The sequence below is a fragment of the Erinaceus europaeus genome, chromosome 1 (genome assembly GCF_950295315.1).
Source record: "Erinaceus europaeus chromosome 1, mEriEur2.1, whole genome shotgun sequence".
NCBI classification, from domain to species: Eukaryota; Metazoa; Chordata; class Mammalia; order Eulipotyphla; family Erinaceidae; genus Erinaceus; species Erinaceus europaeus.
Window position 1 is genome coordinate 197,661,478 of NC_080162.1, and position 10,741 is coordinate 197,672,218.

General features: G+C 37.5%; 1 pseudogene; it reads left to right on the plus strand.

Moving 5' to 3' along the window:
• The first annotated feature begins 1,286 nt into the window (after nt 1–1,286).
• Nucleotides 1,287–2,204, plus strand: LOC103123104 (density-regulated protein-like; annotated as a pseudogene).
• The last annotated feature ends 8,537 nt before the right edge of the window (nt 2,205–10,741 follow it).

Genomic DNA, 10,741 nt, shown 5'->3' on the forward strand with positions numbered 1-10,741 from the left:
TTTTTCTGATCCGAATAAGAACACTATATGCTCCCATACACATTTTACATTTTGGTTGACAAACAACACTGGCATCAAATGGCATACTCAGGGGTTGGGTGGTGGTGCACCAGGTTAAGTGCACATACTATGAAACACAAGGACTAGCTTAAGGATCCCGGTGTGGGCCCCCAACTCAAACAGAGTGGAAAATGGAAGAAATATATTAGATATATTCAGAAATCAGGTTAGTATCTTTCTCATTTATTTGAAAATGAATTTGAGGAACATGATGAAATAGGTTTTGTAACCTTTGTCATGTGACTCTTCATCAACAATCATTGAGCTAAGTAATAGATTGATCAAATATTGAGCATGTCCTAACTCTGTATTTCCTAAGAAAACACACATTGCAGTTTGCTAAGCAGATGAAAGGATGAACAGACTGCTAATGAAAACAAGAAGTCTGATTTGCCTAATTGAACGGTAAGTTGAGATTCAAACCCATGACTGAGTGATTAGGTGCAAGAGTGAAAGCTCATATTTATCAGGCTGCTTAAAAATTCCCCTTTGATGCCAGTTCACACCCAATATTTCTTGCATGATTTACATAGCAGTTCTTGTTTTTCTTCTTGCTCAAAATATTGTCAAATCCACTAGAAGGAAATGATAGAACCTAGCCTAAATGTTACCAAAATCCAAAATTAAGGAGTCACCTTTCCAAAGGAATTGTATTCCTAAAGCACAAATGTATTATGTGATGGGAAGACATTTTATCTCTTTCATATGCAAACTGAGCCACTGAACAAAGCAGAACTTTTTGCCATGGCTGCAGAATACAGACATAGATATAAACTCAACCTGAGACAGACTATCATGGTTAGACACAGGAGATCTTGATCACATCAAGGCAATTAATGCCAAAGAGAATTTGCCACTGTCACTTTTAAGATGAGATTATCAAATAGGAAGAATGGAGTCATTCCTCTTAGTGCTTTTGCATTTAATAAAGGGTTTAAATGCTTGCTGATTTTCACTTTCATACCCTGAAATTCTAGGATTATGACATCATATTTCATTGTATGTCTTCTACAGTTTTCTTCCATCCAATCTCTACCCAGGAGTGATTTTTAGAAAGCTTTGTCCAGAAACCTTTGTTTCTGTTATAAGTTACACAGCAATTTTATGGTGTTCAGGAAAAGGGTGATTATGTCCTTGGACAGTATTATAAATAGAAAGGCATAGCCGGCGGGACAGCTTCTGGCAGGCAAGCGAGCTCTCAGGTGGCCCTGGCTGGAGAAGAGTTGCATGTGTCTCTTCAGCTGGAGGTAGTGGAGGGAGCGGAGGCGGCCAGGGCTGTGTGACCGCCTGGGTCTGTGCGATGGCTGCCGCATTTCTGAATCGGGTGGGCCTGACTGCAAGGGAGACCCCAGGAGCAACGCCAACTTTAAGGATGCCAACTACCCGCTGCGAGTCCTTTATTGCGGAGTGTGTTCATTGCCAACAAAGTACTGTGAATATATGCCTGATATTGCTAAATGTAGACAGTGGTTAGAGAAGAATTTTCCAAATGAATTTGCAAAACTTACTGTAGAAAATTCACCCAAACAAGAAACTGGAATTAGTGAAGGTCAAGGAACAGCAGGGGAAGAAGAAGAGAAGAAAAAACAAAAGAGATGCGGAAGAGGTCAAATAAAGCAAAAAAAGAAGACTGTACCACAAAAGGTTACAATAGCCAAAATTCCCAGAGCAAAGAAGAAATATGTAACAAGAGTATGTGGCCTTGCAACTTTTGAAATTGATCTTAAAGAAGTACAACGATTTTTTTGCTCAGAAATTCTCCTGTGGTGCCTCAGTAACAGGGGAGGATGAAATCATCATTCAGGGAGACTTCACTGATGACATAATTGATGTCATTCAGGAAAAATGGCCAGAGGTAGATGATGATAGCATTGAAGATCTTGGAGAAGTGAAGAAGTGATTTTGAAATGTGTCTGTATTTAATGATTTGAACTGAGAATTGATATGGCCAAAGGGAGAGGCCTTTCTATATATATATATTTATCCTACAGTGAAACTGTAGACTACCCTCACCCTTGGCATTTTCACTGTTCTGTACAAGGATGCTTTGTTTTTTTATTGCCAAGGTCTAATAAACAAGGGAGACTGTCATGCTTATGCATGAAATAGATCTTAGTCAAATAAAATTTTTTTGTCATTTGGTACTGATGTTTTCTCTCTTTTTAACGTTACTTTTGAAGACTCTGGTAAAGTTTTTTTTTTTTTTAAATATGATTTATTCAAATTATGATTTAAGCCAGGTAGTTTTTTTTAATAATTTGAAATTTGGCTTTATAACCATTAATAACTGTTTCCTTGCTTTTTTGGTATGATAGTTTGAGATGTTTGAGCACCTATAGATTTGTGGTTGAATTTGCTTCATTGTACCAGCCAAATCCACTCTGTGGACTCGTGAACATTACTGTTGGTAAGAGTTGTTCAGCTGTTCTGGATTATTTGGTAAAGTATATTAAAAAGCCTTAAAACCACCTGCATTGTTTGACCCAGTAAACCACTTCTTTCACATTATCCTAAAGAAGCAATCAGAATTGTTTTTGGATGAAAGTGTTACCCATAATATTAAAAAGCTGCAAGTGATGTAAATGAATAGTTTAGAATGATGATGCACAGCCCAGGAGCTGGCTCAGTGGATGAAGTATTGGACCCTCAAGCATGAGGTCCTGAGTTGGATCACTGGCAGTGCATGTGCCAGAGTGATGCTCTCTATCTGGTTGTCTATCCCCTTCTCTGTCTCAATAAATAAATATTTAAACAAATGATGATGCATTATTTGGTAATAGATTATCATGTGTATATTTAAAAGTGTTTTTTTAAGAATTCTTGGAAACACGTTTGGCAATATTGAGTGGGGGACAGTGCCCAAGTTCGTTTTCTATATTATTATCAGTTGTGAGAGGATCAGAGAGACTGAGTTACTGTTCTGGCTATAAATTATATGAGTGAAATTCTGCTAACTAGTTGCAAAGAATACACACTTAGGCTCAGTAGTTTGGGAAGTAGCAATTGGAACATCTTTTGCTTGCAAATATGTTAAATTTAAACTTTGTCTTAAGTCAGGCTCTACAAATTAAAGATTCATTGTGCTGTAAATTGCTATAGACACCTTTAAGAAATTTACAACTTTACTGTTGCCACACAAATTATAGTCTTGAATTAGTTATTTTTAAAATAAAAACTTAGGAAAAGAGTGTCATAAAGATAAAAATTAAAGGGGTCTGGATGGTGGCACACCTGGTTGATTGCACATGTTACCATGTGCAAGGACCTGGGTTCAAACCCTCACTCGCCACCTGCAGTGGGGAAGCTTCATGAGCAGTGAAGCAGGTCTACAGGTGTCTCTCTCTCACTCCCTCTCTCTCATCCCTCTTGATTTTTCTGCCTCTATCCAATAAAATATTTCAAAAAATAAAAATTAAGAAAATGGAAATCTGCATTAACTGAATACAATTATCTGGTGAAGCAAATTTATCCAACACCATTTGATATATGCATTATTATGTATTCTGTTGGTGCTGAAAGATGTCTGTGTGCCTGTACAACACATGTGACTTCATGTAAAGATTCTTAATGTTCACAGTTCTTGGCAAATGCAGTTTCAATCCATATATAGCCAGCAATGGATGTCACTGCAGGAAAACACAGAATTAAAATTGTCCTTGTATAAAAAAAAAAGAAAGAAAGAGAGAAAGAAAGAAAGAAAGAAAGAAAGAAAGGCATAGCCACTGGTCATGCATTTTAAAAACTTACAAAATTCTGATTAAATAAACAGTGCTCAGAAAAAAAGTAATAATCTGATTGTATTTACATTGTGAAATACCAATGTTATGATACTAGAAAGGTAGCCAAATCCACTGAAACTATATAGGAAAAGGCTTTGTGATTTTCTAAAAAGCTAAAATGAGTGGGAGGAAAGATGTAAGCAAGCAAAATACCTCAGAAATGCTTTCTTTGTACCCATTGGCAACTATGATTTCTCTGATCTAACTGACCTTAACTGTTTCCATCATCGAGCATATGGTTTCACCTTTCCACACATTTCACTTCACTCAGGTGAGGTGTTTTCAACTCACAGGTCTGGTGATGATGACTTTCCACACTGCAATGTGTGGAACCAAAACAGGTTCCTGAGAATCTGTCTTGCCTCAACAACACAGGGTTTTCCCTCCGGCCACCTACATGCTCCATACAGGTGCTTTATTTTGTGCCTTTAACAAAATGTAACTCCATTCCTGTTTCCCCTATATCCTGATGAACCATTAGGGCAGGGTCTATACCTTTGTCTTCCAAGAAATTTAATTCAGACAGAATTATCCTAGTGTCACTGAAATATTCGCAGCAGATGTGTCAGGCACATGTATAGTTGAGAATGAAATATTCTTTATTTCTGGTTTATTATTTGTTTATTCATTATTTGGGGAGGAGGGAGCCAAAGTCTCTCACAGGCGTGATTTCATGATGCCTCTGCTGATTTTCTCACTCAGAGAGGAAGAGAAACCATAGCACTGGAATTCCCCACAAATACCGTGCCCCACCCTGCTGTAACTAAAAATTTAAAGGGGCTTTGGCTGAGTTGAGTGAAGGATTCAGCTGAGTGGCAGGTTGGAGTAGGTTTAAAATAATCAAGGTTTTATTAGGGTAGTAAAAAGGTATGGGACATTATTTTAGGTAGTACAAAATAAGCAGTTATCATCAGGTGTTAAGAATATGCTAGGTCCATAACAACCATGAGTACTTATCAAAAGTTCATTTTCATGAGATAAACACTTATCAGCCGAGGTATAGATTACTCATGGCTGTGAAGAAATCTTAGAGTTTACTGGCTAGCTGAGTCACATGTGTTTAATTCGCAGGAGAAGTAGCCATGGCGGGCACCTGGAACAGCCTCAGCCAGATGCTTCTGACCAGGAGAAGCAGCAGTAGCCAAAGACACCCGACTTATGGCTGGCTGTGCTTCTGAGTCATTATTCAGTTACCCCACAATGCTTTGTACGTTTGCACAGACTGTGTCCACCCACAGTTCACTGTGCGTTTGGGAATAGCACTGTATGTTCTGTCACCAAAGCCAATGTCGGCCAATCACTCTGTCCAACTTCCTATGGTTGATCGGTATACTGCATCACAACACAATCCCAGCTCCCATGTGATGCTGGGACTTCAACCCAGACTTCATAGATGGCAAAACACATGTACTAAATGGTAAGCTACTTCTCCACTTTCAGCCTTATTTTAGTGGGTGTTGGGGGAGAAGCAAACAAACAAGCAAGCAAAATTTGTGTAAATAATTTTTTAACCCAGAAAAAAATCTGTTATCTAACCACTCTTAACTAGCAAAATACAAAGAGTTCATTAAGTTTGAGGTAATTAAGAAATTCTACTCCCGTGACAATTGTCCTGAAAATCCTTATTTCACAAACAAAAGCAAGTTTCAAAAAAGAAAAGAAAATATGTGATACAGGAATGGATTATTCTCTAAGGCATTCCCCCCAAGAGTGATACATATAAGATAAGCTTACATAAGCTTATCTAAGTATGCTACACAAACCTTAGTCTCTACTCTACCAGAGAGATAGTCTGCTGGCATAATATTACAAACCTAGCAAAATACATGAACAAATCATTGAAAATATATTTTAATGAAAAGAGAACTGTTGTGGTCAAGCAGTAGTGCAGCTAGTTAAGTGCTCACATTACAGTGTGCAAGGACCTGGGTTCAAGCCCCTGGTCTGGACCCACAGAGGGAAAGCTTAACAAGCTATGAAGTGGGGATGTAAATTTCTCTCTGTCTCTCTCCCTTTCTACCTCCCCTACCCCTCTCAATTCCTTACTGTCTCTCTCCAATAATAAATAAAAAATATTTTAAAAGAACTGTTACTCCCACCCTATCACACTACCTACCTTTCTTTGTTCTGTACTATGCATGCATATTTTTATATGTAAGCATTGCCTTGAGAGCCACAATTCCCTCAACAACAATTTCTACGGTAGTGTATAAATTATGTAACCTATAATATTTATTCTTAACCTGCAAAAACAAAGCATTCACTGTCTATGCCTGTCACCCCTACCCTCAATCACAGTATGCTTCCATGAAACTCAAAGACAAATTTAACTAAATAACAGTTCTGTGGCATGACTGCTTACTCAGTCATGGTTGTGAGAACTAATGTTAGGAATGTAAAAACAATAGGCACTTTTTAAATGACAAATTAGGGAAAAAATGTGACTACATTGAACTTGTAAAATAATTATTACTTTTCCTAAGAATTTTGATGAAAAAGTCTAGGATATATTTTTGTGATAATGACCTATTTAATTTTCAATAAACCCAACTGATACTTTAAAAATAATATTTATCCCAGTATATTGTATAGCACAGTATTTGTTAGCAGGGAATAAGACTACAGAAGAAGAAGAAGAAAGTACTGAAGAGAAGATGTGCAATAGAATCATGCAATTTTAGGATTAATAAATCCCGTTCTCTGCTACAGAGCTATTGTTGAGTGACAGGGCTGAAACTCATGTAATTTATTTTATTTTAAAATCAATTACAGGGCATATTTACACCTGCTTAATATGTGACCCGTCATCTTTTAAACTGACAAACCTCACAGGATTGGGTCCTAGAGTGAAAAAAAAAAATCAGAAGAGCAAAGAACAATGCAAGTGTTACTGACTTTTGTTAAATATCAGAATGACTGAAACTGGTCACTTAATAATTGTTGCTTTAAGAATTTTCTGGTTTTCACTTGGGTGAAATAATATGCAGCAATTAAGTTAATCAACCTTCCCTCAATCAAGTGACACAATGAAATGATGGACTGCCAACACAATAATGATGGTTATGAAATGCAGGGGGTTGCTTCACAAGTGGTAAAGCAGGTATGCAGGTGTCTGTCTTTCCCTCTCCTTCTCCATCATCCCCTCTCCTCTCAATTTCTCTGTCCTATAAAAAAAAAAGATTGAAAAAATGGCAAGGAACAGCGGATTCATAGTGCAGGCATTGAGCCCTAGCAATAACCCTGGAGGTTAGAAAAAAGAAGAAGGAGAGGAGAAGAAGGAGAAGGAGGAAGAGGAGGAGGAGGAAGAGAAGAAGAAGAAGAAGAAGAAGAAGAAGAAGAAGAAGAAGAAGAAGAAGAAGGAGGAGGAGGAGGAGGAGGAGGAGGAGGAGGAGGAGGAGGAGGAGGAGGAGGAGGAGGAGGAGGAGGAGGAGGAGGAGGAGAAGGAAGAAGGAGAAGGAGAAGAAGAAGGAGAAGAAGAAGAAGAAGAAGAAGAAGAAGAAGAAGAAGAAAGACAGAAAGAAAATTATATATGATGATCACTGACAAGAGAACAGATATCAATAAGTAATGTGCCGTTGACTTCAGAATTGAAGTTAGAATAAGTAATGCAAAGCATAGGGCCATCAAGTTAATTCACTTCAAGAAGTGTTTGCTTTGCTCCACAGGTTTGAGGCTGGTTCCTACTATGCTGGGGAAAACTGTGGTGTCATTCCCTGTATCTTGTTCTCCCTCTTTCAATCTTAAAAAGTTTAAACACAGTAGGTCCTACCAGTAGGGCCATGCACCGGCTGACATTATCCTTCTTGTAGAAAGTACAAAAATGGGGGTCAGGTGGTGGTGCACATGGTTAAGCATACACATTGCAGTGTGAAAGGTTGGAGATTCAAACCCCTGGTCCCCACCTTCATGGAGAAAGTGTCACAAGTGATGGAGCATGCCTGTAGTGTCACTCTGTCTCTCTCCCTCTCATTTCCCCCTCCCCTCTCAATTCCTATTTGCCTCTTTCCAATAATAAATACATAAAAACATTAAAAAGTATAAAAATGAAACTAGGACTATCTATTTATTGTACTTATAAATCTTGATTTATTACTAAATGTAAAGCAGTGAATACATCCTGAGGACATAAGAATGAAATATAATGAGTACCTGCCCTTATAATATCAACAATATGGTGGGAGATACAATCAAATATATATACAAGCCATTACAATAGACCATGGATTTAGAATTAGGCTACAATACTTCATTAATCAAACATCAGGATGGAGAGGTGAAAGCAATTTTACCAGTAAAATATATCCAATTTCCACCCTGTAGCTGGAAGCATCACTAAATTCTTGATTAAAGGTATTGTAATTTCATTAGTCAGATCATTCTGAACAGGGCTTACAACACTTGCAATTAATAGATCAGTAGTAATCACCAGCTAATTATTTCCTTGACTACATTTGGTTTCCCCTCAAGGTAGGGGACAGAATAACATTCCGAAGTGTAAACCAGAGAATAGGAGCATTTTCATAGTACTCTGAATTCAGTGGGAGTAGAGACCAAGCATCATTGCATGAAAAAAGGAAACGGGTTCAGGCAGCAAACAAAAACAAAGGGATTAACAATGAGGAATAAAGAACGTAATGTAGAATTATAACTGGATGTCATATTAAAGATGATAGAGACCAATTTCCTCCTTGGCCAAAACTGAGGATAGCAAATATAAATACACATATAAAACACTACTTGGGTACTTGGGAATTATAGGGTCCACTGAAAAAAAGTGTTTATATTTTTGTATTAAAGAATGCTCTGAAAATATTTGTGTTTTTGTATTGTAGTTTTCACTGAAAAATTATTTCTTAACTTAGTAGTTGTGTGATCTCAAAAAAAAGTATAAAATATCCTTTGCGTCACTCACTTCCTCTGTAAAATGAGCATTATAATACCCTTAGCCCACTACCTAGCAAAATTTAAATGTTTAATATCAATGATCTGTTAAGGGTTGAAGCTATTTATTATTATTATAATTTAAATGCATACTTGTAATACAGTTGTAGCTATGTCTTAAAATGTTATATATTTTTAAGGCAGAGCCAAGGTGGTGACTTGGAGAGAATACCTGGTGTGATTTCTGAAAAGAACCTGGAATTCTTGGGAGAGAGTAGGATTGCCCATAGGTGTAAAGACAGGCCAAGGGGTGATTAGGGTGACACCAAAAAGAAAAAAAAAAGTCCTATAATCCAATCTTGGACTGGCAAACAGTGATCAAAAGGACAAAAGGACAAAAGAAAAGAACATATTTGGTTTGACTGTTTCTGAGCTCACCCTACCCCTCACCCCAAAACCAGGCCCTCAGGTTGGCCAGCTGCTCTTAGCAGGCTTCCTGTGGAGCTATTTTCTTTACCAAGATTCCCAGCTCAGCAGGGGTGTCATTCCAAGCCCCTTTTTCTGAAGGGGGCTGAAGCTCTATTTGAGTGAAGGAATACCTGACCAATCAGGGCCTCAAATCTGCCTGCCAAATACAAGCTGGAGGTATATATATTTCTTATAATTGGTTGTCTTTGCTTGGTTTAGGAAGGAAAGCAGGCTTTGTGCAGACAATCTGGAGTGGTCCTTGCAGCAGACTGACTATGAGGGGTTTTACCCTATTTTATTTTATTATTACTAGAATTATACATGGTGTCTATTTTCCCTTCTCTTCAAGTTGACCAAAATTAATTTTTCCATTGATAGGTGACTGGGTATGGGATGAACATTTTCTTTCTCCCTCTTCCCTCTACCCTCCTTTTTCTCTCTTTCTAGATAATTAAAAAAAAAACCTGGGAGTTGTGGGGTAGTGCAGCAGGTTAAGAGCACATGGCACATAGCATAAAGACCAGCTTAAAGATCTTGGTTCAAGCCCCCAGCTTTCCACCTACAGGGAAGTTGCTTCACAGGCAGTGAAACAGATCTGCAGATGTCTGTCTTTCTCTGCCCCTTTCTGTCTTCCCCTCCTCTCTCTATTTCTCTCGGTCCTATCCAACAACGACAATAATAATAACTACAACAATAAAACAAGGGCAAACAAATGAGAATACATAAATAAATGCTAAAAAATTTCTTTCCTTTCACTGCTCTTTTTTTTCTTCCTTCTTTTGCTTTATGAATTACTGACAGTCATTTGTGAATTATTTTGTGGAAGAAATCTGACTCAGAGTGACTGTGTGTGTGTGTCTGTCTGTCTGTCACTCTTTTCTCCTTTACTTTATCCTCTCTCTATCTCTAGAATTTATAGTGGACATAAGATGTGCATAACTGTCTATTCTTGGTTTGTCTTTTTTCCTTTCTTTTTCCTGTTTCTTATGGTTCTGTTTGTTTCTTTTCTTGGACTTCAGGTGTTCTTTGGCTAACTGGTATTGCTTGAACTGCATCAATCTTTGTTTCAGTTGCTATTTTTGTATTTTCTGAGGTTTCTGACTGCATTTGTGAAAAGACTTTAGTTTATTGTGGCTTATACTCAAAAGACAACAACTGAATAAAGAAGGACACAAAAATACACACCACATCAATTAATAAATGGTAAAAACAAGAGTAAATAAAACTGCTACCACAATGAATCAGGACAAGAGCCCAGAAGAAACTCCAAATCAGTCAGAAGTAACCATAGATAAGTGTACAAGCAATTATAGACCTAATAATCACAGAAATGAATACAACTATGGAGGAAAGGATTATCAGAAATAGGGAAACAACATATGAGACCCTTAAAGGAAAATACCAGCTTCCACGAGGTAATTAGAAAACTGAAAACTGAAAGCTGAAATAGCTGAGCTAAAAGGCCATTAATCAAAATAAGATAATATTATAACTGAACTGAAGAAGAAAGCTGAGGGAAGGGAAAGAAAATTAACAGAAGCAGAAAAGAAAAT